Here is a 14,901-nt window from a genome sequence, read left to right on the forward strand (position 1 = left end):
TGGAACAGGATTCCAATATACATTAGGCAGAGCCCCTTACCTACACTCTTTAAGAGAAACTTTGATGAGTGGATGGTAAACAGAAAATTTACCCTGGGTATCACTGCAGTGGCTCTGCTGGACAGAGGCACAGGGAACTAATCTAAGGAGGCAGCGAAAGCCAACACATTCTGGCTAGGCTTATAGATGCCCTCAGGTAGATAGCCTAGTACTTACCTATGAACCTATGAACCTATGAATCCAAAAGATTGAAACAAGTTGATGGCACAGTTATTATCATTTGCACATGGTGAGGTTTGGGGGGTGGCAGGAGGCCAAGGCTGATACAAAGGTAGTGATTTTGTATGACTAAGAAAGAGTAGCAGGCAAAAATGTAACTAATTATCAAATGGATATTGAGACAGAATGACTTGCAAGCCTCTTGAATGCCACATGTACCTGTTATGTGAGTGTATGTGTCTGTATTGGCACTCGATGTGAAATGTTTGTGTGAGTGTCTGCATACACACAGCCAAGCTCTGTGTTTGCTGTATGTCTTGGCATGCTGGCCATATGTGAGCTGTGCATGGTAGAAATATCAATTCATAGTCATCACTCATGGCCCTTTGAATTGACTCTGCCAGGAATTGCATTGGCATGTCCATGCCCACGGTCAGATGTGCCGGTGCTACTTGAACACGAGTAAAGTCTGCTGGATGAGTTCTCCTCATGACTATGACCAGGTCCCTGACCCCCCGGCTTACCATATCTGAGTGTGGACACCTCAACCACTGATGGAAGTTTAAGTACTGCCACTCTGGGAGTGAGATCTGGTACAGCCAGAATAGCTAATAGCAGATGATGTTGCAGACCTACGGCCATGTGGATGCTGTTCTCCTCCCAGCAGATGTTCCATCACAAACACTGCCCAATCTAGCATGTCATTCATCCAATCCATTGAATTGGCCAAACAGTGGAGGCAGTCACACACAGCAGCCTATGCCACATCTAGAACCCTAAGCATGCCCTTAGAGGCCTCAGTGGAATGTGCCTTTACCTCCATGATGACATTAAACAAATATTGAGTGGCATGTAATGACACATAAGGATCAGGTAGAAGGTGGCCCACAGGCCTCCTTCAAGCACCCTCCCAACTGTCCTGTTTGGCCCCTCGCCAACACATGTCACCCACCACCTTTCCAATGTCTGAGGGCTCAGTGGAATGGGTATGCATAGGCATACTGACTGTGTCTTAAGGGAATCCGAGAATGTGTGAGTCACAACCTCAGTGTCAGACTCAACCTCTGCACCCCCTGACTGCACCTCCATTTGAGTGCCATCATCATCAAAGTCTACTGATACTCCATCAAGTGGTAGGAGTTCTACAGTTCCACTGTCGGGATAACCTGTGATAATAAGCAACAAACACAGGAATGAAATTACTACTGCACTAAATATTAAACCAATATAGATGACAAAACGTAACACTGATCACACAATCGCAGAAGTTACAGTAATACAGACACTAATTACACCCTCTACCCACATACAGATAATTAGATATCTAAATAATGCTTAATAATAAGCAAATACATATTTGCTTACCATGTGCAGACGTCTCCACACTTTGCAGGGAGGATGATCTTGGAAGAAATGAAGCAAGGAAAAGGATGGCAGTTGAGCTTTACAATGAGAATAACACAGGGGGACAGTGAATACACACTCACCTATATGTCCTGTAAGAAATAGCTGAAACTTGGCTGAGATATCCACTCACACCCATATGTACTGAACAACTCTCTTGTATAACTCTATTAGTTATCAGTATGTACATATGCAAAAAAAAAAAATCACCGGAAGTAGAAGTCAAATTATATATTTTATTCTATAAGCAAATATAAATGTTGCCATGTGTAAGTTTACCTGGAACCTGCTCCTGCAACACACTTGTCCTCCCATCCACATCAGCACCAACATCAAGCACACGGTGCACAGTCTCCACTGAGCTGTCTGGATCTGACAGTGAAGTGGAACTTTATTATATACACTTCTTATTTGGTCTCAGTGGTGGCCTGGTAGCAGGACCACCCCATATAGCTAGCTGTTCTCACCCATCTGCCCTCCTCTGGGCTGACAAAATCAAATCAGTGGCCTGATGCTGCACCTAATCAAAATTTTGGCTGCAACAAATGCCTGCATTGACATCATTGACTAACTGGTCCTAAATCTCCTTTCTGTCAGCCATATCCCAACAGCCTCTCTCAAGTGGAAAGGCTCCATCCTGCCTCAAAACCTGTATTATGTCCTCATTTTATACATCACTGAAAGGGGGCTTTATTGGATTTGTAGGCTTGGGTGCCATAATCTTATGTGACATAAAACACAGAAGGATAAAACAGATAAATATCACGTAACTAGCATATTTCTTACAAAAAATATTCAGTCTGTGTACCCTTTTGTCAACATTAAGTACTTTCACTTATACAATAATATTATGTGGTTGTTCCACTTTCCCCCCTCACAAGCAAACAAAGGTTTGTACAAACCAAGCAATACCACATAAGTAACGTATAAATGTTTAACACAGAAATATCAGGATGCCTATACATTTTCAACAGAAAATCACTTGAAACACACTTCTCTTTTTGGACCACAAAATTGTCAGTGGTTCCCCTGCCCCCAAAACACCAAATCAATGAAGGTTTGTACAAACCATGGAATACAACAGAAGTAATGTATATATGTTCCCATGCAATCATCAGGGTGTGAACACGTTTTCAGCAGAAAAGTCAATTTGTGAATGCCAGTCACTTTGGACTGTGCCCACCACTCCTGTTGAGGTTGCCCTGTGCCATTTCAGAAGCATAACACCAGTGTCAGCAACATGTACATTACATTTCTCTCCAATAATACAGAACATTGAAAAATCAAATTTAAAAAATATAGTTGTGCTGAAAGTATAACCTATGTCAGCAGTGAAGTATAAGAATTCCATACAAATTTTCTCCTGGATATATATAAATACATTTGTAGCATTTTGCAAAATCTAGAATGCACATGAATAATACAAGCATACCTTAGCAAAATCATAAGCCTTCTCACAGAGAAATCACCTTCAAATGAATACTAATCTTCTGTTTTGTCCAAACATTATGTTTCCTCACCTTTGAGTTCCCTAGTTACATGGTTATTTTTTTTTATTGTATAGATTCAGCCTTCTGAGCAAAGTGAAGATGCAAATTATGTATGAGCTCATAAGAATTGCTGAATACCAAACTTTTGACTTTGTGTATCAGATGTAAACATACTGTAGGCTGTACACCAGTGTTAGTTGCTAATGGCTTCCAACTGTGAATGATTAGTGGGAGAGAAGGAAAACACAAAAGCAACTCAGACAACCTTCACTGCAGTGGGTGTGGTGAGGATACAGCTACAAATTGTGGAAATAACTTCAGTGAGCTTTTAAATGAAACAAAACACCACACATTTATCATTTTTGTGCACTAATAATAAAACTCTCTTGCTTTGCTGAAATTGTTGTTCATTATCATGTATTTTTATCACACATTTAATGGAAAATGATACAAAATGCACTATAGATTACATGTCTGAGATTACAGAATATAAGAAAAGAATGAAAATAATACAAAGATAAGACAGAGCTGCATTTGTGCAAACATATTCAAAAATGTTGTTTGATCAATTATTGCAATAAATATGTTAACCATGCAAGTAAAACTGACTGATAATGTGTATGTCCTGTTAATACTGTAGAGGAAATATGAATTGCTTGGATGCACATAATTTGATTGCTGTTGCAAAGCTGTGTCATTGGCAAACACAGATAACACACTACAACTGTGTAATCTGTTATTTCATTACTCTGATAATTAAAAGTCAGAGCTATACAATTGTTTAACATTTGTTTAACTTTATTTTTTTATTTTTAGTTGTTTTTCTCTTTTTAACATTTGTGTGGCACACAGCATAGCACAAATATGGTTAAATGTATAAAAATGCAAAATGTCAGTTGCCTTAAGAAGTGCAAACATGCTTAGTGGCATTGCGCGGGGGTCAGTAACTTGGATGATAATGATAGCAGAATTTACACCTGTCTCCCAACTGTGTGTGTAGCAAAAGATATAAATATATTGAGGTACACAATGGATAAAATAGGTAATCTAGTGTTCAGGTTCCACAGTAGTTATTTTTACTGAGGAAGGATCATAATGAGTATTAACAGAAGGAGCATATGTTCGCTATTATCTGTTATATTTGTGCATTGCTCACCTATGCACAAATATGTCTCACTACATAAGGAAATAACTGAAACAATTTGATTTACTTCAACTTCCTTCATACAAACAGGCTAAGTGGTGATGTGAGGCCATCATCACTCTGGACAGTACTGAGTGTAAAGAAATTCACACCACCTAGCTCTTCCTGTGGAACTAGGTGTAAGTTCATGACCACAGCCTACTTAAGCCACGGTTCTAATCCAGCATGCTCCACTTTTTATTAAGGGTGTCCCACTGTAATTTTTCACAACAATTAGAACAGAAAGATAAGTAAGTATACATAACAATAACTATGTATAGCAGTTTGATTGAGGATGTACATGGTATCATATCTATTATATGTAACTATAACAAAACAAATGACTGCTGAGCAAAACAATGAAGGGTGCTAAAAGTCCTTACGTCAGTTCCAAAATCAGTATGACAGTCCAATAATTCACTGTAAAATAGTCCAATAACGAAGTAGTCAAATAACTTAAAAACTCTGATTTATTATAACAGAAAGGTAAGCGCTTTCGCAAACATGCTTCTTCAGACCTTATTACAGAGAAAAAACAAAAGATTAATGATTTAAATACCTAAAAAGGCGCCAAAACCACAAACAAAATTTAAAGAAGCAAAACCTATTTTAAAAGACATATTATAAAATAATCATATTTGACCATATGTCTAAACAGGATATATTGAAATCACTTGATCAATCATATCAATATATAAATGTTAATAAAAAACAAATACAATAGTTAAACTAAAATTTCTGACGTCCTAATCTCCTGGATGTCAAGAGTGGACGTATGGGAACTTTACCATTTAACCCTGGTGGTAAATCAGCCCTAAATTTGATGATCCAATTGATCTCCCTGGTCTCCGTGTAATTTTCAATATCCCCTCTCCTATGAGTAGTAAAAATCTGTTCTAAAATCCTGAACTTAAACTGATGATGTACACCTACCTCACATGTATGCTTAGCTAGTGCATTATAAATGTTGCCCTTCCTTGTGTGGTATACATGTTCGCGTATCCTGTCTCTCAACACACACTGCCTTGCCTACATAGTAGGCTGAACATGAGGTACAGGACGCAAGGTATACCACATCCTTGGACATACAGCTACCCCTCGTCCGGATGTAATATGTACCTGATCCATAAGGGTAGACAAATACAGGGTCAGACTGAATGTACGAGCAAAAGTTGCATCTATGACAGGGAACCATGAAGGGTCCCTGTCGAGATGAGCTAGTGAGGTGTGTTCTAGGATAACAAAGTAAATGCTTGAGGTTCTTCTTGTTACGGTAGACAAACCTGGGACGATCCCCAGTGAGTCCCTTGATGACAGGATCTACGGACAAAACATGCCAGTGTTTGGTGAAAACATCCTTAATGGCCCCTATGTCACTAGTGTAGTAAACAGGAAACATAACACCAAGACGAATCGTGTGTTGAGAGACAGGATACGCGAACATGTATACCACACAAGGAAGGGCAATATTTATAATGCACTAGCTAAGCATACATGTGAGGTAGGTGTACATCATCAGTTTAAGTTCAGGATTTTAGAACAGATTTTTACTACTCATAGGAGAGGGGATATTGAAAATTACACGGAGACCAGGGAGATCAATTGGATCATCAAATTTAGGGCTGATTTACCACCAGGGTTAAATGGTAAAGTTCCCATATGTCCACTCTTGAAATCCAGGAGATTAGGATGTCAGAAATTTTAGTTTAACTATTGTATTTGTTTTTTATTAACATTTATATATTGATATGATTGATCAAGTGATTTCAATATATCCTGTTTAGACATATGGTCAAATATGATTATTTTATAATATGTCTTTTAAAATAGGTTTTGTTTCTTTAAATTTTGTTTGTAGTTTTGGCGCCTTTTTAGGTATTTAAATCATTAGTCTTTTGTTTTTTCTCTGTAATAAGGTCTGAAGAAGCACGCTTATAAAGCGCTACCTTTCTGTTATAATAAATCAGAGTTTTTAAGTTATTTGACTACTTCGTTATTGGACTATTTTACAGTGAATTATTGGACTGTCATACTGATTTTGGAACTGACGTAAGGACTTTTAGCACCCTTCATTGTTTTGCTCAGCAGTCGTTTGTTTTGTTATAGTTCTTTTCCAATTTTTGCTGCATACTGCTGAGCATTTACTCCGCAAGGCTTTCTTATTTTGGTTATTATAGTGAGCTTTCTTGAGCTTTGTGGAGGCATGATAGGAGGGGAGCAACCATCCATTGAGCTACCGTATAATATATCGAGGAATCAGGAAGTTTCAGTGATGTCACGTCCGACCTCCGACCGATTTGCTGATTGTTTGAGAGCTGAGCGGAATCCATTGGTGTTGTTTGGTGAACAAGTGGAAGGCATGGATACCTCAAATAATTTGGTCTTTGATCAGGAAAATCTACATTTGGCCATCGAGAAACTTGAGCAAGATTTGTTTAAACTTAAGCGCATGCAGACACAGAGGCAGCACTTCGAGGTCTGCATTCAGCGTCGGCTTGTGCCTAGAGGACTTAGGGTGCTTAAGATGCCGACTATGGGCACCCTATACCCGGATCTCCTTTTCGACTGGCAACAACTAAACATTGAGGTAAGCCTCAACTACATGAGGTTGATGAACAACTTTTTTCTTCCTTTGGAAGAGAAACTCAGAGCAGACATTAAGACAGTACAAATGAACATTTTCACTGAATTTCCTGTTTCAGCGGCAGAACATGCACTTAATTTGATGTTGGACAATGTCTCGCTATATGAGCGATGCCTTTTCAATCAGAAAAGAGCGAAGCTTCAGAGAGACAGTTCAGATTTTCGAATGGGCCATATTTTCACCTGGCCCAGGAATAATGGGAACGCTGGTTCTGTCAATAGGGTGAAAGAGAATAATGGTCATTTAAATATTGCTAATGATAGTATTAATAAATCAGCTGTTGATGCTACCTCTGTCAATGATGTAGATGTAAATTATGTGATGCGCTTAGAGAATGTTAATACAGTTTCTGTCGATGTTGTTGATATTGGTGATCCTGTCACCGAGCCCTCAACAAGGGAACCTATGGAGAATGTAGCTGTCATTAGGGATGATTTGAATGTGCAGTTGGATACTAATGAACAAACATGGGAACCATTGGTCCCCTGTTTAGAACCAGTTGTTCGGAGGAAAACCACTGTCTCCTCAGTGAGTAAAGTAAATGATAGTTTCAATTCTGACCGTGGTAATGACCGGTCGACATTGAATACCCCATTACCCTCTGGTAGTAGGCATCCTTTTCCCATCAGGGCATACACCAGCGAGGAGGGGATACATTCCAACCACAGGGGGCGACACAAGAGGAAATTATCTCCGGACAAGTTTCCCAACCGGAGCATCAAGAAAATGTGGGAAGGGAAGAAGTAGATTTGGTCTTTAATTTATCCAACCACGTCCTTAGTTGTTATGAAACACAAGTTCTTTCCAAAGGTCTAACGTTTATTCCTACTATGTATAGTAGGCAAGAAGAGACTTTAAGAGATTTTAAATTATTTATTAGGAATTTATCATTGAAGATTTTTTTCAGAGATTCAGGAAGCTCCATGTGTGATACTGTTCTCAAAAAGCCAAGCACTTTCATCCCACCCATACACCCACTGGTTGCGGCTTATAGCAAACTAGTGGAAGATGACATTTATAAGATGAATGAGTCATTGTTCTGATAGGAAGAAGAGACATAACCTCAGTTTTAAACAACGGGAAGCATTAGATTCCCTCCGCAACAACTGCAATATCGTCATTCGCCCTGCAGATAAAGGGGGAGGGGTAGTTGTGTTAGATGCAGAGAGGTATCGGGATGATATGATGCAGATGTTGGCCGATGCGAAGTTTTATGAACTTATCACTGATACTAGAGTTGATTCTATCATCAGTAGAATACAGCTTACTCTCTCCGAGCTTCTGCGCAATGAAGTCATTGATCGAACCTTATTTGACTTCCTGCATGTTACATACCCCTTGTTGACTACTATTCAGGGTCTTCCCAAGGTTCATAAAGATCTGCTCCACCCCCCGATGAGACCTATTGTCGCAGGGAGAGGGTGGTCAACGGAACCTTTATCTATTTTTGTGGAAGCCCAACTTAGGCCCTTGGTTGAAGCTAATTGCTTCATTTTAAAAGACACTAAACAGTTTTTATTGGATTTTTATCAATTTGTGAATTCCTGTGACAGTATAGATGATTTGCTGTGGGTAACAATGGATGTTCAGTCCCTGTTCACCGTTATACCTAATGCTGAGGGATTGGAGATGATCAATGCATATTTGAGGAGATTTACTCCATCCTTGGCTCTAGATGTTGATTTGACCCTGTTATTGTTGGGTTTGATCCTTGAGTCCAATGTGTTTGGTTTTCGAGATAGAATTTTCCTACAGCGGGATGGCGTAGCTATTGGCACTTCTTGTGCCAATAGCTACGCCAACCTAGTTATGGCTGAATGGGAGTATCGTCACTTATTCCAGAATGATTTGTATAGAGAATTTGTACCCTTCTATAGGCGTTTTGTTGACGACCTTTTTTTGATCTGGAAGGGTAGACCTGAGCAACTGGAATGTTTTTTCAAACAAGTGAATGATTCCTTAGAGTTCTTGAATTTCACCATGGAATGGTCTGACACTACCATCCCTTTTTTGGATATATTTGTAGACAAGCTACTGGGTGGGATTGTCAATACAGGCCTATACCGGAAATCGTGCTACAGGAACACACTGTTACATCGTTCCAGCATGCATCCTGGTTTTGTCTACAGTAACATCATTAGGGGACAATCCATGCGTGCATCTAGGTATACACCTGTAGACTCTAATCTTCAGATTGAGTTGGAGGACCTAAGGATGAAGTTCATGGCACGTGGATACAGTGAATTGGATGTGGCCAGGGGGATGGATGGTATTTCTACTCTTAGGGTAGACCGAGCGAAGCCCTACTTTTCTGAAGGGGCCTTGGAAGTATACCCAGCGGGTGGGAGTGAACAACGGACACTGAGCCATGCTCTCACCAGCAATGGTGTTATGTTTCCTGTTTACTACACTAGTGACATAGGGGCCATTAAGGATGTTTTCACCAAACACTGGCATGTTTTGTCCGTAGATCCTGTCATCAAGGGACTCACTGGGGATCATCCCAGGTTTGTCTACCGTAACAAGAAGAACCTCAAGCATTTACTTTGTTATCCTAGAACACACCTCACTAGCTCATCTCGACAGGGACCCTTCATGGTTCCCTGTCATAGATGCAACTTTTGCTCGTACATTCAGTCTGACCCTGTATTTGTCTACCCTTATGGATCAGGTACATATTACATCCGGACGAAGGGTAGCTGTATGTCCAAGGATGTGGTATACCTTGCGTCCTGTACCTCATGTTCAGCCTACTATGTAGGCAAGACGAATCGTGTGTTGAGAGACAGGATACGCGAACATGTATACCACACAAGGAAGGGCAACATTTATAATGCACTAGCTAAGCATACATGTGAGGTAGGTGTACATCATCAGTTTAAGTTCAGGATTTTAGAACAGATTTTTACTACTCATAGGAGAGGGGATATTGAAAATTACACGGAGACCAGGGAGATCAATTGGATCATCAAATTTAGGGCTGATTTACCACCAGGGTTAAATGGTAAAGTTCCCATACGTCCACTCTTGAAATCCAGGAGATTAGGACGTCAGAAATTTTAGTTTAACTATTGTATTTGTTTTTTATTAACATTTATATATTGATATGATTGATCAAGTGATTTCAATATATCCTGTTTAGACATATGGTCAAATATGATTATTTTATAATATGTCTTTTAAAATAGGTTTTGTTTCTTTAAATTTTGTTTGTGGTTTTGGCGCCTTTTTAGGTATTTAAATAATTAGTCTTTTGTTTTTTCTCTGTAATAAGGTCTGAAGAAGCATGTTTGCGAAAGCGCTTACCTTTCTGTTATAATAAATCAGAGTTTTTAAGTTATTTGACTACTTCGTTATTGGACTATTTTACAGTGAATTATTGGACTGTCATACTGATTTTGGAACTGACGTAAGGACTTTTAGCACCCTTCATTGTTTTGCTCAGCAGTCGTTTGTTTTGTTATAGTTCTTTTCCAATTTTTGCTGCATACTGCTGAGCATTTACTCCGCAAGGCTTTCTTATTTTGGTTATTATATGTAACTGTTGTACCATGACAATTATGACTCTGTAATTATAAATGTATTTTCAGACCTGGGATGGAATTCATGATTTACTGACAGTCATCTACTCATCTCCCATAACACAAGTATAGCTGTAAATAATATATTGTGTGGTCTGAACCAGAACTCCAAAATCTACACTGAAAATAATACATGTATATGCATTTCTGGTATATTGTCACAAATTACTCTTGCATCACACCTAAGAATGCATAAGCCAAGACCTTGTCATATCATGCACATACATGATTAATTGAAGTATAATGCACTCACTCTTTTAGGTGTATATTAGTAATGACCATGTTTGGCAAGCACTTCTTTTGTGGCAATGAGGAAAAAAAAACATCTAACTGGAACTATATGTATTCTCTTATTTAAATAGGTTTGAATCCCACACTGTACAAATTACATTTATCAGTGTGTAAGGAAGGTCCCACAAAATATGTGTCAAGTCATAAAATCAATCCCCCCAAATTAAGGTCTTAAAAGCCAAGTCACTTAACATACCAGTGTTGACCATATAGTAGCAACATGCCATAAATTAAAGCCAAATATCACATTATCCTTTCTATTTCATAAATTTCCTTCATCTCTGTTTGGCAATGTTGCTCTGTGTTTAACAATACGCAGATGTGGTTGGCATGGTTATGTGGGTTTGACCCCTTGCTGTGAAATGCAATATCATTAACTGGCAGGAAAATACTTTTACTGTTGTTGAAGGTCCTGTGCAGACATGACAGGATCTGGGAAGGATGGGGCCAAATTCAGGGCTCAAAGTAGAGTGTAGAGGAGTCAAAGATATTAGTGGCACTCCTCATAAGGCACTACAGCCAAAGGCTGCTGCAGGGGGACAATTCCAGGTCTCAGTATAAGGTTGAGGCTTGAAAAAATCCAGCCAAAGCTGTCTCAAGTGCGACTGGCATACCATGCACTAGAGAGCAATGTAGGCATCATTATAATGATCTGAAACGGTGCAAGCAGGCACAATTCAACCAGTAGCTGAATGAGTTTGGGAATGCTGACAAAGCAACTTTAAATGTTATGGAAAACTGTAGATAGCCAAGACTGGTATGCATAATGCATTTATGTCTTTTCTCTCCTTCTTTATTTTGCAGCTGTTCAGGAAATTTCAGCAAACAGAGTGGCAAAAGCTGAATGAATAGAAAGACACAGAAATACAAGGAGTACATATGCAATGCAAATGAACATGATTGTATTAAATTTATTGCTCTTCTTGACATTACTATCAAATTAAGCATGCAGATCTTAACTGTAAAAGCAAGCATGGATGTTTTTTTTCTGTAGCTCTTGGTAATTGTATTAGGTAACTCTAATAGTGTATTCAGATTTTGTGGGTTCAATTCCCACAGGTAACAAATACATTCAAATTACAAAAATATCATTTTTAAATTTTAATTCCAGCACAATTGGCTTTAATACCATGCTGTTAACTTAGGGCCAGATTCAGGAAACCTCCGTGTAAGACTTAATATGTCTTACTCGGAGGCTGCAGTTGAACGGTATGACATCAGCATGCCATGCATATTCATGAGGGCATGCTGAATTATACCCTAGGCTAACACGGTCCTTGTAGGAAAGTAGGGGGGCGTGTCCAAATGCCGAGTACTGCAAAGGGACATGCCCCCAGAAGAGTCAGAGGCCTGAAAGTAAACACCCACGAGCGAGTCCTTAGAAATGTCAAGGAACACAACACCACACATCCCCACAGACTAAACCCCACTAAAAATGTGTAAAACGTAAAAATAGCAGTTTCATTTTTTTTTTTATAATTTCAAAAATGTTTGCCTGCATTTACGCTCGTTTACGCGGGTATGCCCTTTGCTAAGCCACAGTTAGCAGACATTGAAAAGCATATAAGATCTACATATGCAAATTAAGCCAAGTAGCAATAGCGTAGCCATAGAGACGTTGGCCAAAGAGGAGCTAGTCACAGTTCGAGCCCCCACAACATCATTCACCATTTTTATTTAAATAAGTATGAAACAATCCCCTGACATATATATATATATATATATATATATATATATATATATATATATATATATATAACTATAATTTAAGTAAAATGTAATGAAATGGGCCATGTATTTGTGAAGAAATCTGACAGAATAATTTATAAAAAAAGGATTATAATTGCCCATAGCTGAGCAACACTTTAGCAAGCTGAATATGAGTGCCCGTAGGTGAGCAGTGCTTTAACAAGCTTAATATGAGTGCCCGGAGGTGAGCAGTGCCTTAACAAGCTTAATATGAGTGCCCGTAGCTCAGCAGCACTTCACCCAGCATAATATGAGTGCTCATAGCTAAATAACGCATTACCCAGCATAAGCCGTTTGCGCGGAGCTGAGCAGCGCGCCAACCAGCTTACCGGCTGGCAACATTGGGCAAGCTGTATCAAAGCCTCCTTTACACAGACATACCTCCTAACCTGTCTAGACATTAGTAAAATAAAAAAAGCAATGCCAAGGGTCGAATCTGGGATACTGTGCACCATAGTCAAAGTACTGAACCACTAAGCCATGACAGTTTTACTGGGAAATACAGTATTAGCATATATATAGGAATAAATGAAAATAGAACCATGACAAAGCAGGTTTGCTTTAAACTGATAAATATCCAAAATTGCCAATCACAGATAAGTGCGGGAAAACCGGCATATATAAGCCCCATAGGTGGGAATACACACCATAACTGATTGTGGTACCCATTTGCAGTCAGGATGGCAGGTGCAGGAGAGGGAAATCACTTTAGAGCACAAAGGTGGGGTGTTGAGGAGTCAAAATATATGGTTTGGCTCCTAGTCCATGATCATGAATCACATCTCATGCAGGCCAGGTTCAATGGGGAGCGTACAAGGCAGAGGCGTGGAACTGGTTGGCACATGATCTCACCAGTGCCACAGGCATTCCAAGGACTGGTAAACAGGTCCGTCACCACCATGCAGACCTGAAGTGATGTAAGGAGGACCAACTGAACCATTGGATCCAGGAGGCCCGCCAAATGCCCAATGCCCCACTACTGAGTAAGTATACATGTAGTTACGTATGTAAGAAATGCTATCCTAGCCTATAGTATGGAAAGGTATGTTCCAATATTCCTTCATTTATATTACAGCTGCAGGTGTTCGTTCCACGAATCGGCGAGCCTATGCTGATAGGCTGCTGAGGTTGCGCCACCAGGCAGGTTGTAATTATTTAGCTGGTATAGTTATAGAATATAAGTGAGACAGATTGTAAAAGAGTTCAGTGTTGTAACCCAGTAATAAAGGTGAAATAAGCCTAGAATAAAGATTCTGCTAGTATTGTAAGATTAGATAAGTGATGCAGCCTGGAAAAGAGTGCATTGCAATCCAGTAATAAAGATTAAACAAGTCTCAAATAGAGTTTCCACCTGTATTGTAATATCAGATAACTGCTTCAACCTGAAAATGAGTGGTAATCAATCAACAAAGGATAGACAAGTGTCAAATACATCCTTGTAAATTCTGCAATATGATATAAGTGAGTCAGCTGGAAAGGATTGTTGCAACCCAGTAATAAATGCTAATAAAGCCTAGAATTAAGTACCATTCTGAAATGTAAATATAAAATAAGTGAGAGAGTGTGAGAAAGACAGTTTGAAGCTACCAAGAAAGCTGTAATAAGTCTGGAATAAAGGTATACTGCAGTCACTACATAATGAAATGAATGAGACAGCCACAACCAAAGAGTGTAATGTCTTAAATAAAGTACAGAACCTGGACTGTGTCCGTCCCACAATTTGGATATGTTGCTGTACCCTTGCATTACGGAGATAGTATGGTTGTATGAAATGCTGAACATCCACAGTTGTCTAGACCCATATAAATCAAATGTAGCAGGATGCTGTACCTGAACACAGCCAGATATGAACATATATGAATAAAAATGGAATGTATATTAATGTAGCAGTCACATCCCCATCACCAACATTCCTAAGGTTACATACAGGAAACTGTACTAATACATGTAGGGGATATATATCTGCATCTACTAGGAATGTATAGTATATGTATAGGTAGTGTAAGTTGTTAATGTAATATTTCTCCAGCCTACCCTATTTTCACAAATTATGCCATTCCACACCAAACTGGGTATGTGTATTCACAATTAATTCCCATGGACATTTGTCCTGTTGGTTCATACATATCTGCATGTACGTTGATGCATGTGCCCTGTTCACATATCCAAACCTGATGGCCTGTTGCCACCAATCAACCCTGCATGCTGTTGGAATGTGCACTGTTGTTCTAAATAGGCATGTGTTATGCTTGCTGCTCAATGTTCGGAATTCATGGGTGTTTGGTTAATGGGAATACTGATGCATGCTGTTGCAACTAATTTTGAATGGTGTTGTTTGTT

Source organism: Protopterus annectens, chromosome 1.part1, assembly GCF_019279795.1.
Source record: "Protopterus annectens isolate FY-2018-M chromosome 1.part1, PAN1.0, whole genome shotgun sequence".
Classification (NCBI taxonomy): Eukaryota; Metazoa; Chordata; order Ceratodontiformes; family Protopteridae; genus Protopterus; species Protopterus annectens.